The sequence below is a fragment of the Neomonachus schauinslandi genome, chromosome 4 (genome assembly GCF_002201575.2).
Source record: "Neomonachus schauinslandi chromosome 4, ASM220157v2, whole genome shotgun sequence".
In the NCBI taxonomy this organism is placed as follows: Eukaryota; Metazoa; Chordata; class Mammalia; order Carnivora; family Phocidae; genus Neomonachus; species Neomonachus schauinslandi.
This window is the reverse complement of record NC_058406.1, coordinates 25551667-25567585: the sequence shown is the minus strand read 5'-3', so window position 1 is coordinate 25567585 and position 15919 is coordinate 25551667. Positions and strand designations below refer to the sequence as shown.

The following is a 15919-nucleotide window of genomic DNA, read 5'->3' as shown; positions in this document are numbered from 1 at the left end:
CTGGTCAACAAGAATAACAGACATGTGCAAAGCACTTTGGACAGGGCCTGGCACAGGTGGTAAGGGTGATCCAAGGTGTGACAGCCTGGCTGGATCCTGGAGTCCACACTGTGGCCCCGTGGGTGGATACCTGTGTTTCCCCCCTGGCTGGCACAGCCCTCTGACCAGATCACGGCCTCTGGACTGAATCCCACTTCCTGGGAGCAGGAGCAGCTCCTTGGGGACTGCCCTGATTCTCAAGCATCTCCCTGTACCCACACACTGGCCTCTACCTGCACCTCCAATCCTGGGCCCCATCTGGACGCTTGATGGTCAACACCAGCCCGATGGGGCCGATTGGGACCACAGACTCTAGGCTGCTGCTTGCGGGCTCTTTCCAGGTGTGGGAGAGGATGATATTCCTGCCGGCCTGGCGTCCTTGGCAAGGGGGCACCTTCCTCCCTGGCACCACCAGAAGGACCGTGGCGACCTAGCTTAAAATCATCTGCTCTCTGTATTTGATGGGCTCCCATAAAAAGTGGATGAGGTGGTCTACAAAGAGCATTCTGGAAACTGCTCAATGCCCCTGGGGGAGGGTGGTGAAGACAATGAAGAAGGGGCAGGAGGAAGATGAAAAGTGCCCACGAGTGGTGTTTCGCGTGGGGGAGGCCTGGTGCACACTCCTACTCTGACAGGTCCTCCCCAGGGCTCAGTAAGTCCCTCGAGCAGGGACCATGAATCCTGCCAGTAGGGATGTGCCTTCCTCGTAATGCTCTTTGTGTTTGAGCTCATACAGCCTCATGCGTACGCAGGAGCAAAGGCACACACTTGTGGGTGTGTTTGATGCACACACCCGTGCAGGCACAAAACGACTCATGCATCACCACCCCCACACGCTGAGCCAGAAAAAAAGTCACTGTATTGGACAACCACTCAGAACGGGCACAGGCGACAGTCCCCGGGGCTTCCAGCTGTGCCAGGCGTTACCCCCTTAGTTGCTGGGTCCTCGTGAGGCCCAGGGGGTCCTGGGAAAGAAGGTGGGTGGCCAGGGCCCTTGGGAAACACAGGGAAGAGCATGTCACTACTCTACCAACTGAGCCGGCATGCCTCCTGGTCACCAGCCCCACAGGTGGCTTCAGCAGACTTAGAAGCAGAGAGGGGCCAGGAGAAAGCAGACTCCAGCCAAGCAGACCAGGGTCTCCATCAGGCACTACTGCCTATTTCATGTCAGACCCTGGAACCTCAGGGCCTCCCCTGTTGCTTGGGCATGACACCTGAACCACGGGTGTGACACCGGGGTGAGAATGTGGGGAGGTGATCTGGGTGCGAGCTCGGCATGTGTCAGCTGGGAGCTCTGGAGGGTGGCATAGCTGCAGAGAGATGGGACCATCTTCCACTCTGGCTTTCTCATTCCTTCCATTCTCTCCTCTCCCCCTTCCCCTTCCTCCCTGCCCTCTCCCGTTCCCTTCCTTTCCTCCGTCCCATGTCTAGACTTCAGCTATAAATAGGACCCACTCTCACGGCTGTGTCCCTGCGAACAATCAGAATAAAGAGACCCCCCTTCTTCCTCTTCATCATCATCCTCAAAGGGAACAGGTGAATCTCGAGTTACAGAAACCAGACATTTGAAGGATCAGTTTTTGACTCACCCTTCCACAAAAAAAAAAAAAAAAAAAAACTTGCAAAGCAAGCTATACACCAATAGATTTTTTTTAAGAAAGACCTACTACAATTATATCAATTTTAAAACATTGTGATAATGGTATTGTGGTTTATACTGAACAAAAAAAAATGAGTCCTTATCTCTTAGAGGTAGATAAAATTATGTCTAAGATATTTAAACTTAATCCAGCAGGGGTGGAAGGAAGATGGGGGCATAAATGAAACAAGATGGCCATGCGTTGACCATCACTAAAACTGTGTGAGTGATAGGTATGTGGGTTCATCACGTACCATTGGCTCTACTTTTGGCTGGGTGTGTGTGTTTTTAAATAAAAATGTTACACAATAGATGCACATAGGAAAAGTCTCACCACTTGAATCGTCTCAAGTACAAACTCCGAGGAGAAATCAAAGCAGATTTTAAAAGACCCTCAGGACCCTGGGGTCCCTGTATCAAAAACCACCCACAGATGGTCCCTTCTCAGCACCTGAGAGGACCCACCTGCCCCTCCCCAACCTCAGACACAGGCAGAAGCTGAGGATGAACCCCTGTCCTTTTAATTTTTTTTTCATTATGTTCAGTTAGCCAACATATAGTACATCATAAGTTCTTGTAGAGCTCAATGATTCATTAGTTGCATATAGTACCCAGTGCTCATCAGATCACGTGCCCTCCTTAATACCCATCACCCAGTCACCCCACCCCTCACCCTCCTCCCTCTATAACCCTCAGTTTGTTTCCCAGAGTCCAGAGTCTCTCATGGTTTGTCTCCCTCTCTGATTTCTTCCCATTCAGTTTTCCCTCCCTTCCCCTATGGTCCTCTGTTCTATTCCTTGTATTCCACATATGAGAGAAACCATATGACAATTGTCTTTCTCTGCTTGACTTATTTCACTTAGCATAATCCCCTACAGTTCCATCCATGTCAATGCAAATGGTGGGTATTCATCCTTTCTGATGGCTGAGTAATATTCCATTGTATATATGGACCACATCACCTTTATCCATTTGTCTGTTGAAGGGCATCTCGTGAACCCCTGTTCTTACTCCTCTGGCACATTACAGCAGTCGGGGCCTCTTAGGAAGCTGGCATCCCTGCAGGGGCAGCGCAGTGCCAAGAATGCAGGGCCCACTCTGGCTGTGGGCCCTCTGTGTACCCCTGAAAGGCTGTCCCCCCGCCCCCAGCCCTCCCTCAGGCCAGCCTCCACAAACTCCTATTTCCCTTGCATCAGTCACAAACCCACTACAGGCCAGACAGGAAGCCAGGCATCCCTACACATGCTTGAATTTCATCCTCTCCACACTCCTGGGCAATAGACAGCATCATCCCCACTTTACAGATGGGGAAAAATGAGCCTGAAAGAGGCCAAGGACCTTGTCACCTAGAAAGTGTGGGGATGTGGGTGGGTTCGGCTGCCTTCACGACCTCCTCCTACCCCACCCGGCTTCCTTTCCAGGGATAGCTATCCAGCAAGGGCCCCCTGCCCCACAGCTGAGCTCTGTTCCCCAACCCGAGTGCAGTCGGGGCTATTGCTGGTTTCATTCCGTCTCTCCAGCCTGTGGAGGATCATCACGGTGAATCCTGAGTCTGTCATCCGTGGCATTACCTGTCCCTGACAGCTCCATGTCAGCTGCATGTCTGACGAGCATGTCTCCTGGGTCTTCTGCCAATTTATGGATAGAAATGTTGAAGGGAACGAGTCCAGGGCCGAGCCTTGGAGACACTGCCAGAGACCCTCCCCACAGCCTGACAGTAATCCTGGATCAACACTTCGGGGGAATAAATCAATCCCATCACTATCATCCCATCTCCTCTTCTCCAAGACAGCCTTATTCAAACACCTCACTGCAATCAAGATTCATCACACAGTTACAAGTCCCTGATCAAGGGTGTCCCTACCTGCCCCCCAACCCCCCAAGAAAACAAGATTCGTTTGTTCTTGTTTGTTCTAGAAAACTGTATGCCTGCAGAGTTAGGATGTTCTCAGAACTCAGATCAATCCATTTCTCTGCTTAAACCCTCATGTGGACTCTCATTACATATAGGATAAAATTTAAACTCCTTCCTGACCTTCAGGGCAGTATACAAAGTGGCCCATTCACCCCCTCCTGCTTTAACTCCTCCTTCATCCAAGCCACTCTGGCCTTAAAAATATTCCTTGACATGCCAAGTTCACTCCAGCCCCAGGGCCTTTGCATTTCCTGTGGAATGCTAGATCATGCCCTGATGCTTCTTCTCATCATTCAGGCCTCTGTTCATGTTTCCTACTCCCCAAGTAGCCTTTCCTGCCCATTTTTAAAGTGCCCCCCCAGTAGGCGCTCTCTGCTCCATCAGTCTGTGTATTTTCTTCATTGTATCAACCACCATCCACAGCATCTTTTTTATGTCTTTACTCCCCACAAAAACATAACCTTCCTGAGGGCAGGGACAGTATCTTGTTCAGCACAGAGCCCCAGGGTCTAGAGCAGTGCCTGGCATCTGACTCCAGCTCAGGGAGAATTTGTTGAATCAATGAGGAAACCAGCTCATGAACTTATCTTTACCCTTGTCCATCTCTTGGAGCTCTTGACATCAAGAGCTCTGTTGCCAAACACTGCCCAACTCCTTCCACAGGTTGCAAACTCTCTGGCTTTGGTTCCATTTTCTGGCCCCCGTGCCTGGCCTGGCATCCCTAAGCTGGTCAGGTGACACACACCACCTGCTTATCCCAGTCCTAAGAACTCCCCATCTCTGCACGGCGGTTCCCACGCCAGACCCCACACAAAGCCTGCCTGATCTCCGCAACCACTTTGGGGAACCCAGGAAGATTTTTCATTCTTCCCATGACTTCCCTGGGTTCAATGTCAAGTCTGCTCCCCTGCATTTCCTGGAATCTATCTTTTCTTCTCTCTTCCTAAGAAGTCTTGCCGATTCTGGCACCTCTCCCGTGCTATTTGCTTTCTCCTTTGAGCTGGTAAAAACCATAAAATCTGCCACAGACTCTATCACAGTGAATCATTCAGGAAGGTTAACCCAGCGCCCGGGCGCTGACATAGGAAGAAGTCGGGATTGGTGCTGTGACCCCAGCAGCTGCCACCACCTCTGCGTTGCCCACCTCCAGAAGTGACAGGTGTCTGATGGCAGCTCTGGACGCAAGCACTGTGCATAATTTCTGCATTCGCAGTGTACAGTCAAAGAAAAATAAAGGCTATTGAATGGTTGGCACCCCTTCCCAGAATAATGACTAAGCAAGCACACTGTTAGCTCCCAACAGCGGTTCTGTGTACATGATAACACAGAGCAAAGATGAAAACTGCTATTCATCCGAGCCAGACAACAGAAAAATGCAAGCAGAGAATTGTTAGTGCTACAAGAGGACACCCAAAACAAATGTTTTCTTCCCACCATGGCATTTCAGACCAACGACAAACACGGTGCCCAAGCCCGGTACCCGGGCAACATGGCTGGTTGTGACTGAAGCAGGGGAAGGGCCCCAGGTCTGATGCGGACCCGGGCCTGAGTGATGGTCCCTCCACAGACTGACCTCATGACCGTGGGTGAGGTTCTCACTTCTCTACCTGTCCGCACAGCTGAGCAGCAGAGAGTAGTGGCTAAGAGCTCACTCCCTGGGAAGAGTCAGGAGTGGACTCAAACCCCCCTGGTTAAGGGGGCCATACCTCATGCAAGCTGGCTAACATGTCTAAGCCTCAGGTCCCGGGTCACAAAATAATAAGAAGGTTAAGTGCTTACGGAGAGCTAACTAACCGGCCAGGCGCTGTGTTAGGTACTTTCCATGCCAAAGTCTCATTTGAATCCCCACAACAGGGCGCCTGGGTGCCTCAGTCGGTTAAGCGTCTGCCTTCGGCTCAGGTCATGATCCCGGGGTCCTGGGATCGAGTCCCACATCAGGTTCCTTGCTCTGTGGGGACCCTGCTTCTCCCTCTCCTCCCCACTTGTGCTCTGTCTCACTATCTCTGTCTCTCTCTCTCAAATAAATAAATAAAATCTAAAAAGAAAAAATTTTTGAATCCCCATAACAGCCCCAGTGGGGTAGTGTGGTCGACTGATCACAGTAACAGCCCCCATTTTATCATGCCTTCCTGTGTCCAGGCCCTTTGATAGTTTCCACACATCTTGATTCAGTAATAAGCGAAAATACCTAGGAATAAGTGTAACCAAGAAGATGAAAGACCTGTACTCTGCAAACTATAAGACACAGCTGAAAGAAATTGAAGATGACACAAATGAATGGAAAGATACACCATGCTCATGGATTGGAAGAATTAATGTTGTTAAAATGTCCATACTACCCAAAGCAATCTATAGATTCAGTGTAATTCTTATCGAAGTACTATCACATAACTAGAACAAATAATCCTAAAATTCATATGAAACCACAAAAGACCCCAAACAGCCAGAGCAATCTTTTTTTTGTTATTATTATGTTAGTCACCATACATTACATCATTAGTTTTTGATGTAGTCTTCCATGATTCACTGTTTGCGTGTAACACCCAGTGCTCCATGCAGAACGTGCCCTCTTTAATACCCATCACCAGGCTAACCCATCCTCCCACCCCCCTCCCCTCTAAAACCCTCAGTTTGTTTCTCAGAGTCCATAGTCTCTCATGGTTCATCTCCCCCTCCGATTTCCATCCCCTTCATTCTTCCCCTCCTGCTATCTTCTTTTTTTTTTCTTAACATATATTGCATTATTTTTTTCAGAGGTACAGATCTGTGATTCATCAGTCTTGCACAATTCACAGTGCTCACTATAGCACATACCTCCCCAGTGTCTCTCATCCAGCCACCCCATCCCTCCCACCCCCCACCACTCCAGCAACCCTCAGTTTGTTTCCTGAGATTAAGAATTCCTCATACCAGTGAGATCATGTGATACATGTCTTTCTCTGATTGACTTATTTAGCTCAGCATAATACCCTCTAGTTCCATCCATGTCGTTGCAAATGGCAAGATCTCATTCCTTTTGATGGCTGCATAATATTCCATTGTATATATATACCACATCTTCTTTACCCACTCATCTGTCGATGGACATCTTGGTTCCTTCCACAGTTTGGCTCTTGTGGACATTGCTGCTATAAACATTGGGGTGCACATACCCCTTCGGATCACTACATTTGTATCTTTGGAGTAAATACCCAGTAGTGCAATTGCTGGGTCGTAGGGTAGCTCTATTTTCAACTTTTTGAGGACCTCCATACTATTTTCCAGAGTCAGCCAGAGCAATCTTGAGAAAAAAGAACACAGCTGGAGGTATCACACTCCCAGATTTCAAACTAGACTACAAAGCTATAGTAACCAAAGCAGTATGGCACTGGCACAAAAGTAGACCCATAGATCAGTGGGACAGGATAGACAGCCCAGAAATAAACTCATGCTTATATGATCAGTTAATCTACATAAAGGAAGCAGGACTGTACAATGGAGAAAAGGCAATCTCTTCCATAAATGCTGGTGGGAAAACTGGACAGCTACATGCAGAAGAATGAAACTGGACAACGTTCTTACACCATCTACAAAAATAAACTCAAGATGAATTAAAGACCTACATGTAAGACCTGAAACCATAAAACTCCTAAAAGAAAACAGGCAGTAAACTCTTGGATAACAGTCAGCAGTATTTTCTTGGTTGTCTCCTCAGGCAAGGGCAACAAAAGCAAAAATAAACAATGAGGACTACATTCGAACTAAAAAGCTTTCACAGAGTGAAGGAAACCAATAAAACAAAATGGCAACCTCCTGAATGGGAGAAGATATTTGCAAATGATGTACCTGATAAGGGGCTAATATCCAAAATCTATAAAGAACTCGTATAACTCAACACCAAAAAAAACAAAAAACAAAAAACAAACCCAAACAATAATCAATAATTTGATTAAAAATGGGCAGAGAACCTAAGTAGACATTTTTCCAAAGAAGAATGCAGATGGCCAACAGACACATGAAAAGATGCTTAACATTACTCATCATCAGGGAAATGCAAATCAAAACCATAATGAGGTATCACCTCACACCTGTCAGAATGGTTACTATCGAGCAGACAAAAAATACCAAGTATTGGCGAGGATATGGGGAAGAGGGGACCCTCATGCACCGTTGGCTGGGAATGTAAATTGGTGCAGCCACTATGCAGAATAGTATAGAGGCTCCTCACGAAATAAAAATAAAAATACCATACAACCCAGCAATTCTACTTCTGGGTACTTACCCAAAGAAAATGAAAGCCCTAATTTGGAAAGATATATGCACCCCTATGTTCACTGCAACATTATTTACAATAGCCAAGATATGGAAGCAACATAAGTGTCCATCAATAGATGAATAAAGAAGATGTGGTACACACACACATGCGTGTGCACGCGCACACACACACACAGAAATATTACTCAGCCATCAAAAAGAATGAAATCTTGCCATTTATGACAACATGGATGGGTCTAAGGGGTATTATGCTGTCGAATAAGGCAGGCGGAGAAAGACAAATACTGTATGATTTCACTTATATTTGAAATCTGAAAAAGAAAACAAATGAACAACCAAAACAAAATGGAAATAGACTCATAAATACCGAGAACAAACTGGTGATTGCCAGAGGGGAGGAAGGAATGGGCAACACAGGTGAAGGGAATTAAGAGGTACAAACTTTCAGTTATAAAATACATGAGTCACAGGGATGTAAAGTACAGCATAGGGAATAGAGTCAATAACACTGTACTATAATAACTTTGCTTGGTGACAGATGGTGACAAGATGTCCAGTACTCATTTTGTAATGTATATAAATGTATATAAATGTTGAATCCCTACATTGTACACCTGAAACTAATATAATATTATATGTCAGCTATATTTCAATAGGAATATAATCTGAATTAAAAACAAAATATATTTCATACAGAAGAGAACAATAAGCAGAGACTCATAAAGTGCTTGGACATTAGGGCCCCAACCCTTGTTTGTCTTGGGACTTAGCCACCTCCATGGGCACGAGCGCAGGAGAGCCTGCCAGAGGATGACACAGCCCACGGAGGGAAACCCCAAGGTCCCCAGGCCACCCCTAGCCACACCCAGCTGACTGCAGACTCGGTGAACACGAGTCACGTGTGGTCAGGCCCAGCATCTCCCAGAAGAACCACTCGGCTGAGCCCAGGCCAGCTTGCTGAACCACAGAAATGGGAGCTAAGTAGATAGTTGTGGTTTTGAGTCACCAAGCCTTGGGGTGGTTTGTTATAGATCAAAGGCTAACTAACACAGAGAGAGATAATTTTCCCAGTTTTTAAAAATGAAGAAGCAAAGAGACAGAGAAGTTAGGTCATTTTCCCAAGGTCACAGAATTGAGAGTTAACAACGGGAATGAGCTGAGGCAATCTTGCTCACATGCTACTCTTCTCAACCCCTGGGCCACATTGCTCTGAAAACCAAGAGTGAAAACCTGCGTGGGAGAATACTGGGTGCATACACCTAGGTTGGGAGAGTGAAAAAAGCCTTGTTGAGGAAGTGTCATTTAAGCAGGGGGAGAAAAGAGAGAAGAACGTATTCAGGTAAAGAACGCAAGGAAGAGCTTTCCAGACACAGGGAATAGCACACATGAAGGCCATGAGGCGGGAAAGGGCTTGGTGCATTGGCGGGACTGATGCTCAAGGGCATGGGGCACATTAAGGGTGGGGTCACGTGAGGTGACGTTAGCGATAAAGGCAGGAGGCAGTACGAGCCACGTCTTGGAGTGATGTGAGGGGATTTGATTCTAAAGGCGCAGGGAAGCCACTGGAGAGATTTCAGCAGGGAAGTGCCAGGCGTAGGTATTTTTCCTCCAGGGAGCAGCCCAGAGGAGTGACAGGAGGGGTCCGGGGCCTGAGCCACAATTTGTGCCAGATATTATGCTCGGTGCTTGTCCTCCCAGCAACTAGGAAGGATGGGTAGCATCTTCAGTCCCAATTTAGAAAGAGGAAACTGAGGCTCAGGAAGTCTGAAAGGTAACTTCAAGTTCACCCAAGAGCAGGGTTGGATCCAAGGCCACATGGCTCCCAGCCTCTACGTAGCCACTGCCCTACATTGCCCCAAACAGCAGAAGTGGGAGAAGGAGCAGGGCCTTTGCAGTCCGGAGACCTGCACTCAGACCCCAGCTCTGTCCTTTCTGACAGGGTGACCTGCAATTCACTTCCTTTCTCTGACCTCGGGCGCAGGAGGCCAAAGGCCAGGGAGCCAGCCAGGAGCTAAGGATGAGGCGGCAGAAGGCAGAACTTGGTGGGCAGGTGAGTGGCTGTGAGTGGGGGTGGGCAGGAGATCCAAAGGGCCCCAGACAAGGAGAGGCCTTCATCATGGAGGCAGACGCTCTGGTGTCCAGCCTGGCACCATCCCTAGTGAGCCCCCGCCCTTGCTTGACCGAAGGTGGTGGACATTTCTGGGTCTTCCTGTCTGCATGAGGAGCAGAGACCCAGTTTCTGTTCCCCTGGTGCATTCGTCACAGCACCCAGGGTGCCCTGCCCAACGTGGAAGGAAGGGACACAGCCGTCTCGGTCAAAGCTACCTTGTGTCTATCTTCCCTCTCCTCCAGATGTAGGATTCGCTGAACCGCCCTGGGTCTCCCTCCCTGCACACACACCGCACACATACCCAGCAGAGCCACATACACACACGCCACACCCATGCACACAAACACACACCAACACCAAACACACACACACATCACAGCCACGCACAACACATGCCACACCCATGCATATACACACAGCCCAGCCGTGTACACACACCACACCCATACACACACACAGCCCAGCCACGCACACATACACAGCACAGCCAGGTACACACATACCACAGCCATGCACACACACACACCCACCCACATGCACACACACACATAGCAGTCGTGTACACATACCCACGTACACACACCCATGCACACAGCCACGCCACAGCCATGCACACACATACCCCAGTCACCCCCCCACACGCACACACACACCTCACCCATGCACACATCCCACACAGCTCCCCCAGCCGTACACACGTACACCCATAAACACACACACACACACATACCCTGCCACAGGCTTGTGGAAAACCAGCAGGAAGGAGAGGAATGAGGAGGGTGGATACTCTGTCCGTGGATAGCTCTGCCGGGCTCAGGTTAGGGTGGAGGGGGCACCTCCACCCTAGAATCTGCCGAGAGAAGCGGCAGATTCACCTGCCACCCCAGGGCCTGCGCACCTGGATCCCAAAGGTACCTGAGACCCAGGGCAGTTCAGCGATCCCAAAGGTACCTGGGAACGCCCTGAGCTCTGTCTGCTGGGACATCTGGGGGGGCAGAGGGGCGGGGGGCCTTCAGAAGGCTCGGCCTCCTGCCCCTCCTCCACCCTGCAGGCTGTGGGAGGATTAAGTGAGCCGTGAACGTGAAGCACTCGGTAAACTGCAAGGAGTGCTATGCAAATGTTAGCAGCTCCAAGGAGAGCCCAGGGCTGCAGGCTGGGAGCCCTGCTGACCCTTCACCGCCCGGGGCCTGGCTAGGGGTGGAGGGGGGGACGTCCCCGGAACCTCAGTCTTGTCACCTGCACCATGGGGATGGCGACACCCCTCAGGGTTAAAGGAGGTAACTCTGTGAAATCCCTCAGCTGCCCCAACGCCCAGCCTGGACGTCGCGTTCCTCTCACTTCTCAGCAAAGGCTTTCGCACTGAGTAGAGCCCATTTTTTTACGACGTCCTTGGCATACACTTACAGCTCACTCCATAAAGCTCAGTCTCCTTCCTTCTCGCGCTTCTTTGGAACACCTTCTCAAAGCTGTGTCCCTTTTAAACCTGAGGATCTGTCATCGTTGACAGATGTCAACGTACCAAAGTACCGGAGAACTCTCACACAAATGCATAGGAGTCACGTGGGGCAACTGTTCCAAATGCAGATTCCAGGGCACTCTCGGGGAGATGGCAGTTCAGTTGGTCCAGAACAGGGCCCGGGTATCTGCATTCTGAACAGGTATCCCTGAGGCATTCCTCCACCCCCCCCACCCTCCCAGGGTTTTGATGCAAATGATGCCTTTGATGCAAATGAGACACCCAGCCAGGTGGGACTTTCCTGGGCGGGCAGTTGAGAAGGCAGATTGGCACAGGGAAGTGGGACACCTCCCACCGCCCCTCCCTGGCCCTCGTCCCCCAGGACAGGAAAGGAGAAGCTGACAAACAGGAAGCTGGTGAGGGCTGGGTCCCCCAGACTGGAAGGGTTTTGGGGTGGGACAGGACCTGCTGAGGAGTGAATACAGCAGTAAGAGAGCCTCTGCGGCAGCTGTGAAGCCACTGTGATTCGTATTGTTCAAATTATCTTTAAAACTTTTCATTTGAATCTGTTTAATAAGAGAAGGCCTACCCAAAGGAAGAGGTATTTTTTTAATGCGACTTGGGAGCTGAATTGGAAAGAAGGTTGCAACAAAGATATTAAAAAGGGGATTAAACCAAACCACCAGTGGCCCATCTCTGCAGGCTCCCACAACCTGCGACACAGCTCCTGAAACCATAAAATTAAATTAAAAAGGGGGACACGGGCATGGGACGTTAATCATGATTCATCTTCCCTCTGCTGCTCATGGCTCCTGGTGCTAAGCAGACACGGAAGGGCTATCCTGATGGGCTCCTGGTGTGCAGGAAGGAGCTCAGGCCTTGAAGCCTCACGGGGCTCCTATCTCTGCTCTGTCCCCTCCTAGCAGGATGACTCTGGGCCAGTTGCCTAGAGTCTGAGCCTCGGTTTCCTCATCTGTAAAATGGGAGAAATATTGACCATCTACTGGGAAGGGTTGCTAAGACAATGAGATAAACAGAAAATTAAAATGGAGAGCCTGGCATATATAAGATGTACAAGAAAATGTTAGTTCCCCTCTCTGCAGCTTACGCAGAAGGAGGAAAAAAACCCTGCAATGTCTCGCCTTATCCTTATTCTGTCCTTGGGTCACTCAGCACTTCCTCTGATGACTGTGGCCCCTTGCTTGGATCCTGGCCACCTCTGGGCCTCACCCTCCTTGCAGTGCATTTTTATGGTCCATCCATCATTCACTTCCTCATTCATTCATACGCACTGCATAGCAGCCACCCAGTGCCAGGAACTCAGCTGGGCACCGGGAGACAAAGATGAGTAAGACACAGTCCTTGCCCTTAAGGAGCCACGGTCAAGTGGGGGAGGAGGGATTGTTGCCACGAGGCAGTGTACAAAATGTGCCTGATGATCAGAAATCTCGTGCCAGAACCACAACAGATCCCATGGGATGCTGTGTCTTCCCCTTTGGCCAATGGTCAACACAAGAGTTGGGCCTGAACCAACTTTTCCATGCCATCACCCTCATGTAAAGACCCCTACCTCACAGTCCCTAGAATTAGGGAAGCATTCGTCTCTCCCGATGATCTCTCCTGTTTTCTCTTATGAGATGATATAAGTTATAGAAACCAACTGCTACGTTCCCACTGTTTGCCCTGGCGGCCAAGAACCTCAAAGCAAAATGCTAGCCTTGGTTGAGTGGTTTCTATTAGGTTAGGTTTTCAGGTATATAAGTTTCCTCCCCTCATACCATTCTTGATTACTTAAACCCTGTTATTTTATCCTCGATCAAAACAATAATGGTGATGATGATGATGGAGAATAACTTGGAGTCCTTATCTTATGCCAGGTGCTATGTGAGCTTGGCATGCATTCTTTCATTAACCTCCACAATAATCCTTTAAGGTGGTTGGTCACTACAACATTTTCCATTTTTCAGATGAGGAAAACGGGGCACAGAAAGTCTGAGCAACTTGGTTATAGCTAGGAATTGTGTTGGAATTCTAATCCACCTCTTTCCTTATTTTATTGTTTTCCGAGGCACCTTGAAACTCTTAGAAAAAAGAGAAGGTATAATTATGTATTTAAATTAAAAGGAAGAACATGGAAGAGGGAGGAAGAAAAAAAAATGTTGAGTGGGTGAGCTGTGAAACAGTCAAGGGATGACACACTTACTCTACGTTTTTAAGGATAGATAGGATTTCAATAGGCAGAGATATGGAAGAAAGGCATTCCTGGCACTGGAATAACCCAAGCAAAAGCAAGGAGCTATGCACCTGCTGATGGTTCATCTTGGCTTACAGAGAGTTTGGAGAAGAGCAGCAAGACATGCAGCTAGACATGTAGGCAGGGCCGACACAAAGACCCTTGTAGACCAGGTCAAGGGGTTCAGAAGACAAAGAGGGAGCCATGGGAGATTCCTGAGCAGCTCTGTTGACATGCTTCAGGAATATGAAGCAGGTGAAGGGCGAAGCACATCCAGGAAGGAAAGGAACCAGACACAGCCGGATGCGATGTTCTGAAAATGGCAGAAAAGAGAGCAGCAGGAAGGCAAGGAGTCAAAGACCATCCTGAAGGTGAGTGGAGGACAGAAGGGTTGGGGGCCCTTAAACCTCTGTCTGCCATTTTGTGCACTAATTCACCTGACAACCAGGATGGGGGATGTCAATGTGACTGGGTCGCAGCAGTGGCGGAGACCCAGCCCCAGGAAGTGTAAGGGAGACACACAGTGTCCAGGTGTAAAGGATTCCAAGCTGGGGCCTTGGGGGTCTCTGCCGTTTACAAAATGTGAAGGGATGTAAGGATGTGTTGTAAGCAAAAGAGTGCACAGCAGCTTTCCTCAGATTCTGAGATGTTTGACCTCTTAGAGAGGAGAAAACTCTAGCCTAGAGCATCAGACTCCAAAGGTCTTCGGAGCTGGCTTTGGCTCTAGGACACCAGTGTCTGCGTTTCCATGTGTGAATCTTGTCCTAATCACGCCCATCACCAGGTTTCAAGCTTTTTAAATAACAATAACAATAACAAATAAATAAAAGTGAGCATATATTCCAAGCAACTTCTCCAGGAAAGAAGGATTCATTCGATTGTTCAAATAACCATAGCACAAAAGACTGGTTTGCTGGGAGAGCGGCTCCAATAACACAGCACTTTGGTTTCCAAGTCCCAGCGTCCCCGCCAGCCTGGAGGACTGGTCAGTGGCCGCAAACGGCGCAGATTTACTAAAGCAAGTGCAGAACAGCCCTCTTCCTTCTTGAGGCAGATACCTCAGAAGGCTGTCAATCAGGAAATCATTTCTGTTTTTTAAATACTTAAGTGGATTTCCTTTCTTTGTGTAGAGTTATCTTCCTCCTTAGGTCTGGCTCAGGGTAACACCCACCACAGCCTTCCGACTCGGCAGACCCAAGTTCTGTCTGACTTGGGGACATGGGAAATTTCTCTAGTGCTGCCTGAGGGCCCGGAAGCCACCAGAGAAGGTAGCCACACCCAGCAAGCCCCAGGCCACCTCTCCACTCTCATCCACCCCCACGCATGACATGCCATCTCCAGGGAGCTTCCTATCCCTCCCTGCACCTGCAGGATGCTTTCTGTAGGCTGTTCTCTCTTCTCAAGACCCAACCATGGATCCCCTTTGCAGTGACAATCTTGCCATCCTCTGCTCCCAAGGGGCCATCTCTGTACCCTTCATCCCACGCACCGTGCAGGGGTCTTGTCTCTTGACCTTCCAGCTCGCCTCCCACAGCCTCCTCCAGGAAGCTTTCCCTGAGCCCCAAGCCCAGCCCCTGTGTGCCCCTCAGTGTGTTCCCACGGTGCCAGACTTCACCAGCACACGAACGGTAATATGTTGGGCTCTGCCTTCCTCAAGACACTGAAGGTCCATGAAGGGCAGAGACTGCCCGCATCTTTCCCACCACTGTATTTGTTTGCATGCTTTACCAGGCATGCAGTAGGTGCACAATAAATACTGTCAAATGCCGTTGCTGTCTCTGGGTCCATGCCGGCCACCAGAGTGGGAGCTCTTTGAGAGAAGGGCTCCTGTCCTGCTTATCTCTGTGTCGTGGGACCCAGCGCAGGGCCTGGCACCCAGAAGTCAACTGTGAGTGTTTGTTGAATGAATCTGTAAATAAAGGGACGAACCAATGCCACATCCCAGTCAGGGCAACAGAGTCAACAGCAAACCCAAAACTCTATTCTGAGGCTGTGAAGGGTCAGCAACAGGGGGAGCAAGGGAACATGTGGTCCCAGGCTGTGAGTCAGGAGGTGGCTTGCCACAATGCTCTAGGCCCAAATTTAAGTCTACTTAAAAGATAGCTGAGTAAGATTCTGGAGTTTAATGAATACCAGACCGAATCAGTGATTTTTCCTCAAAAACCCATTTCCCGAGTGGGGAAAGAGACTAGGGAACTGCGTACTCACAGCCTGGCACCACCCCTCCCCTTCCCCCCCCCCCACGGGCGCGCCCGCCCCCCCCCCTCCCCCCC

At 49.3% G+C, this 15919-nt stretch overlaps 1 protein-coding gene across 1 annotated transcript in view; it reads right to left on the bottom strand.

Annotated features, from left to right (window-relative positions):
* Positions 1 to 15919, bottom strand: part of C4H1orf94 (chromosome 4 C1orf94 homolog) — a 45356-nt gene that overhangs the window by 19687 nt on the left and 9750 nt on the right. The window lies entirely within an intron of this gene.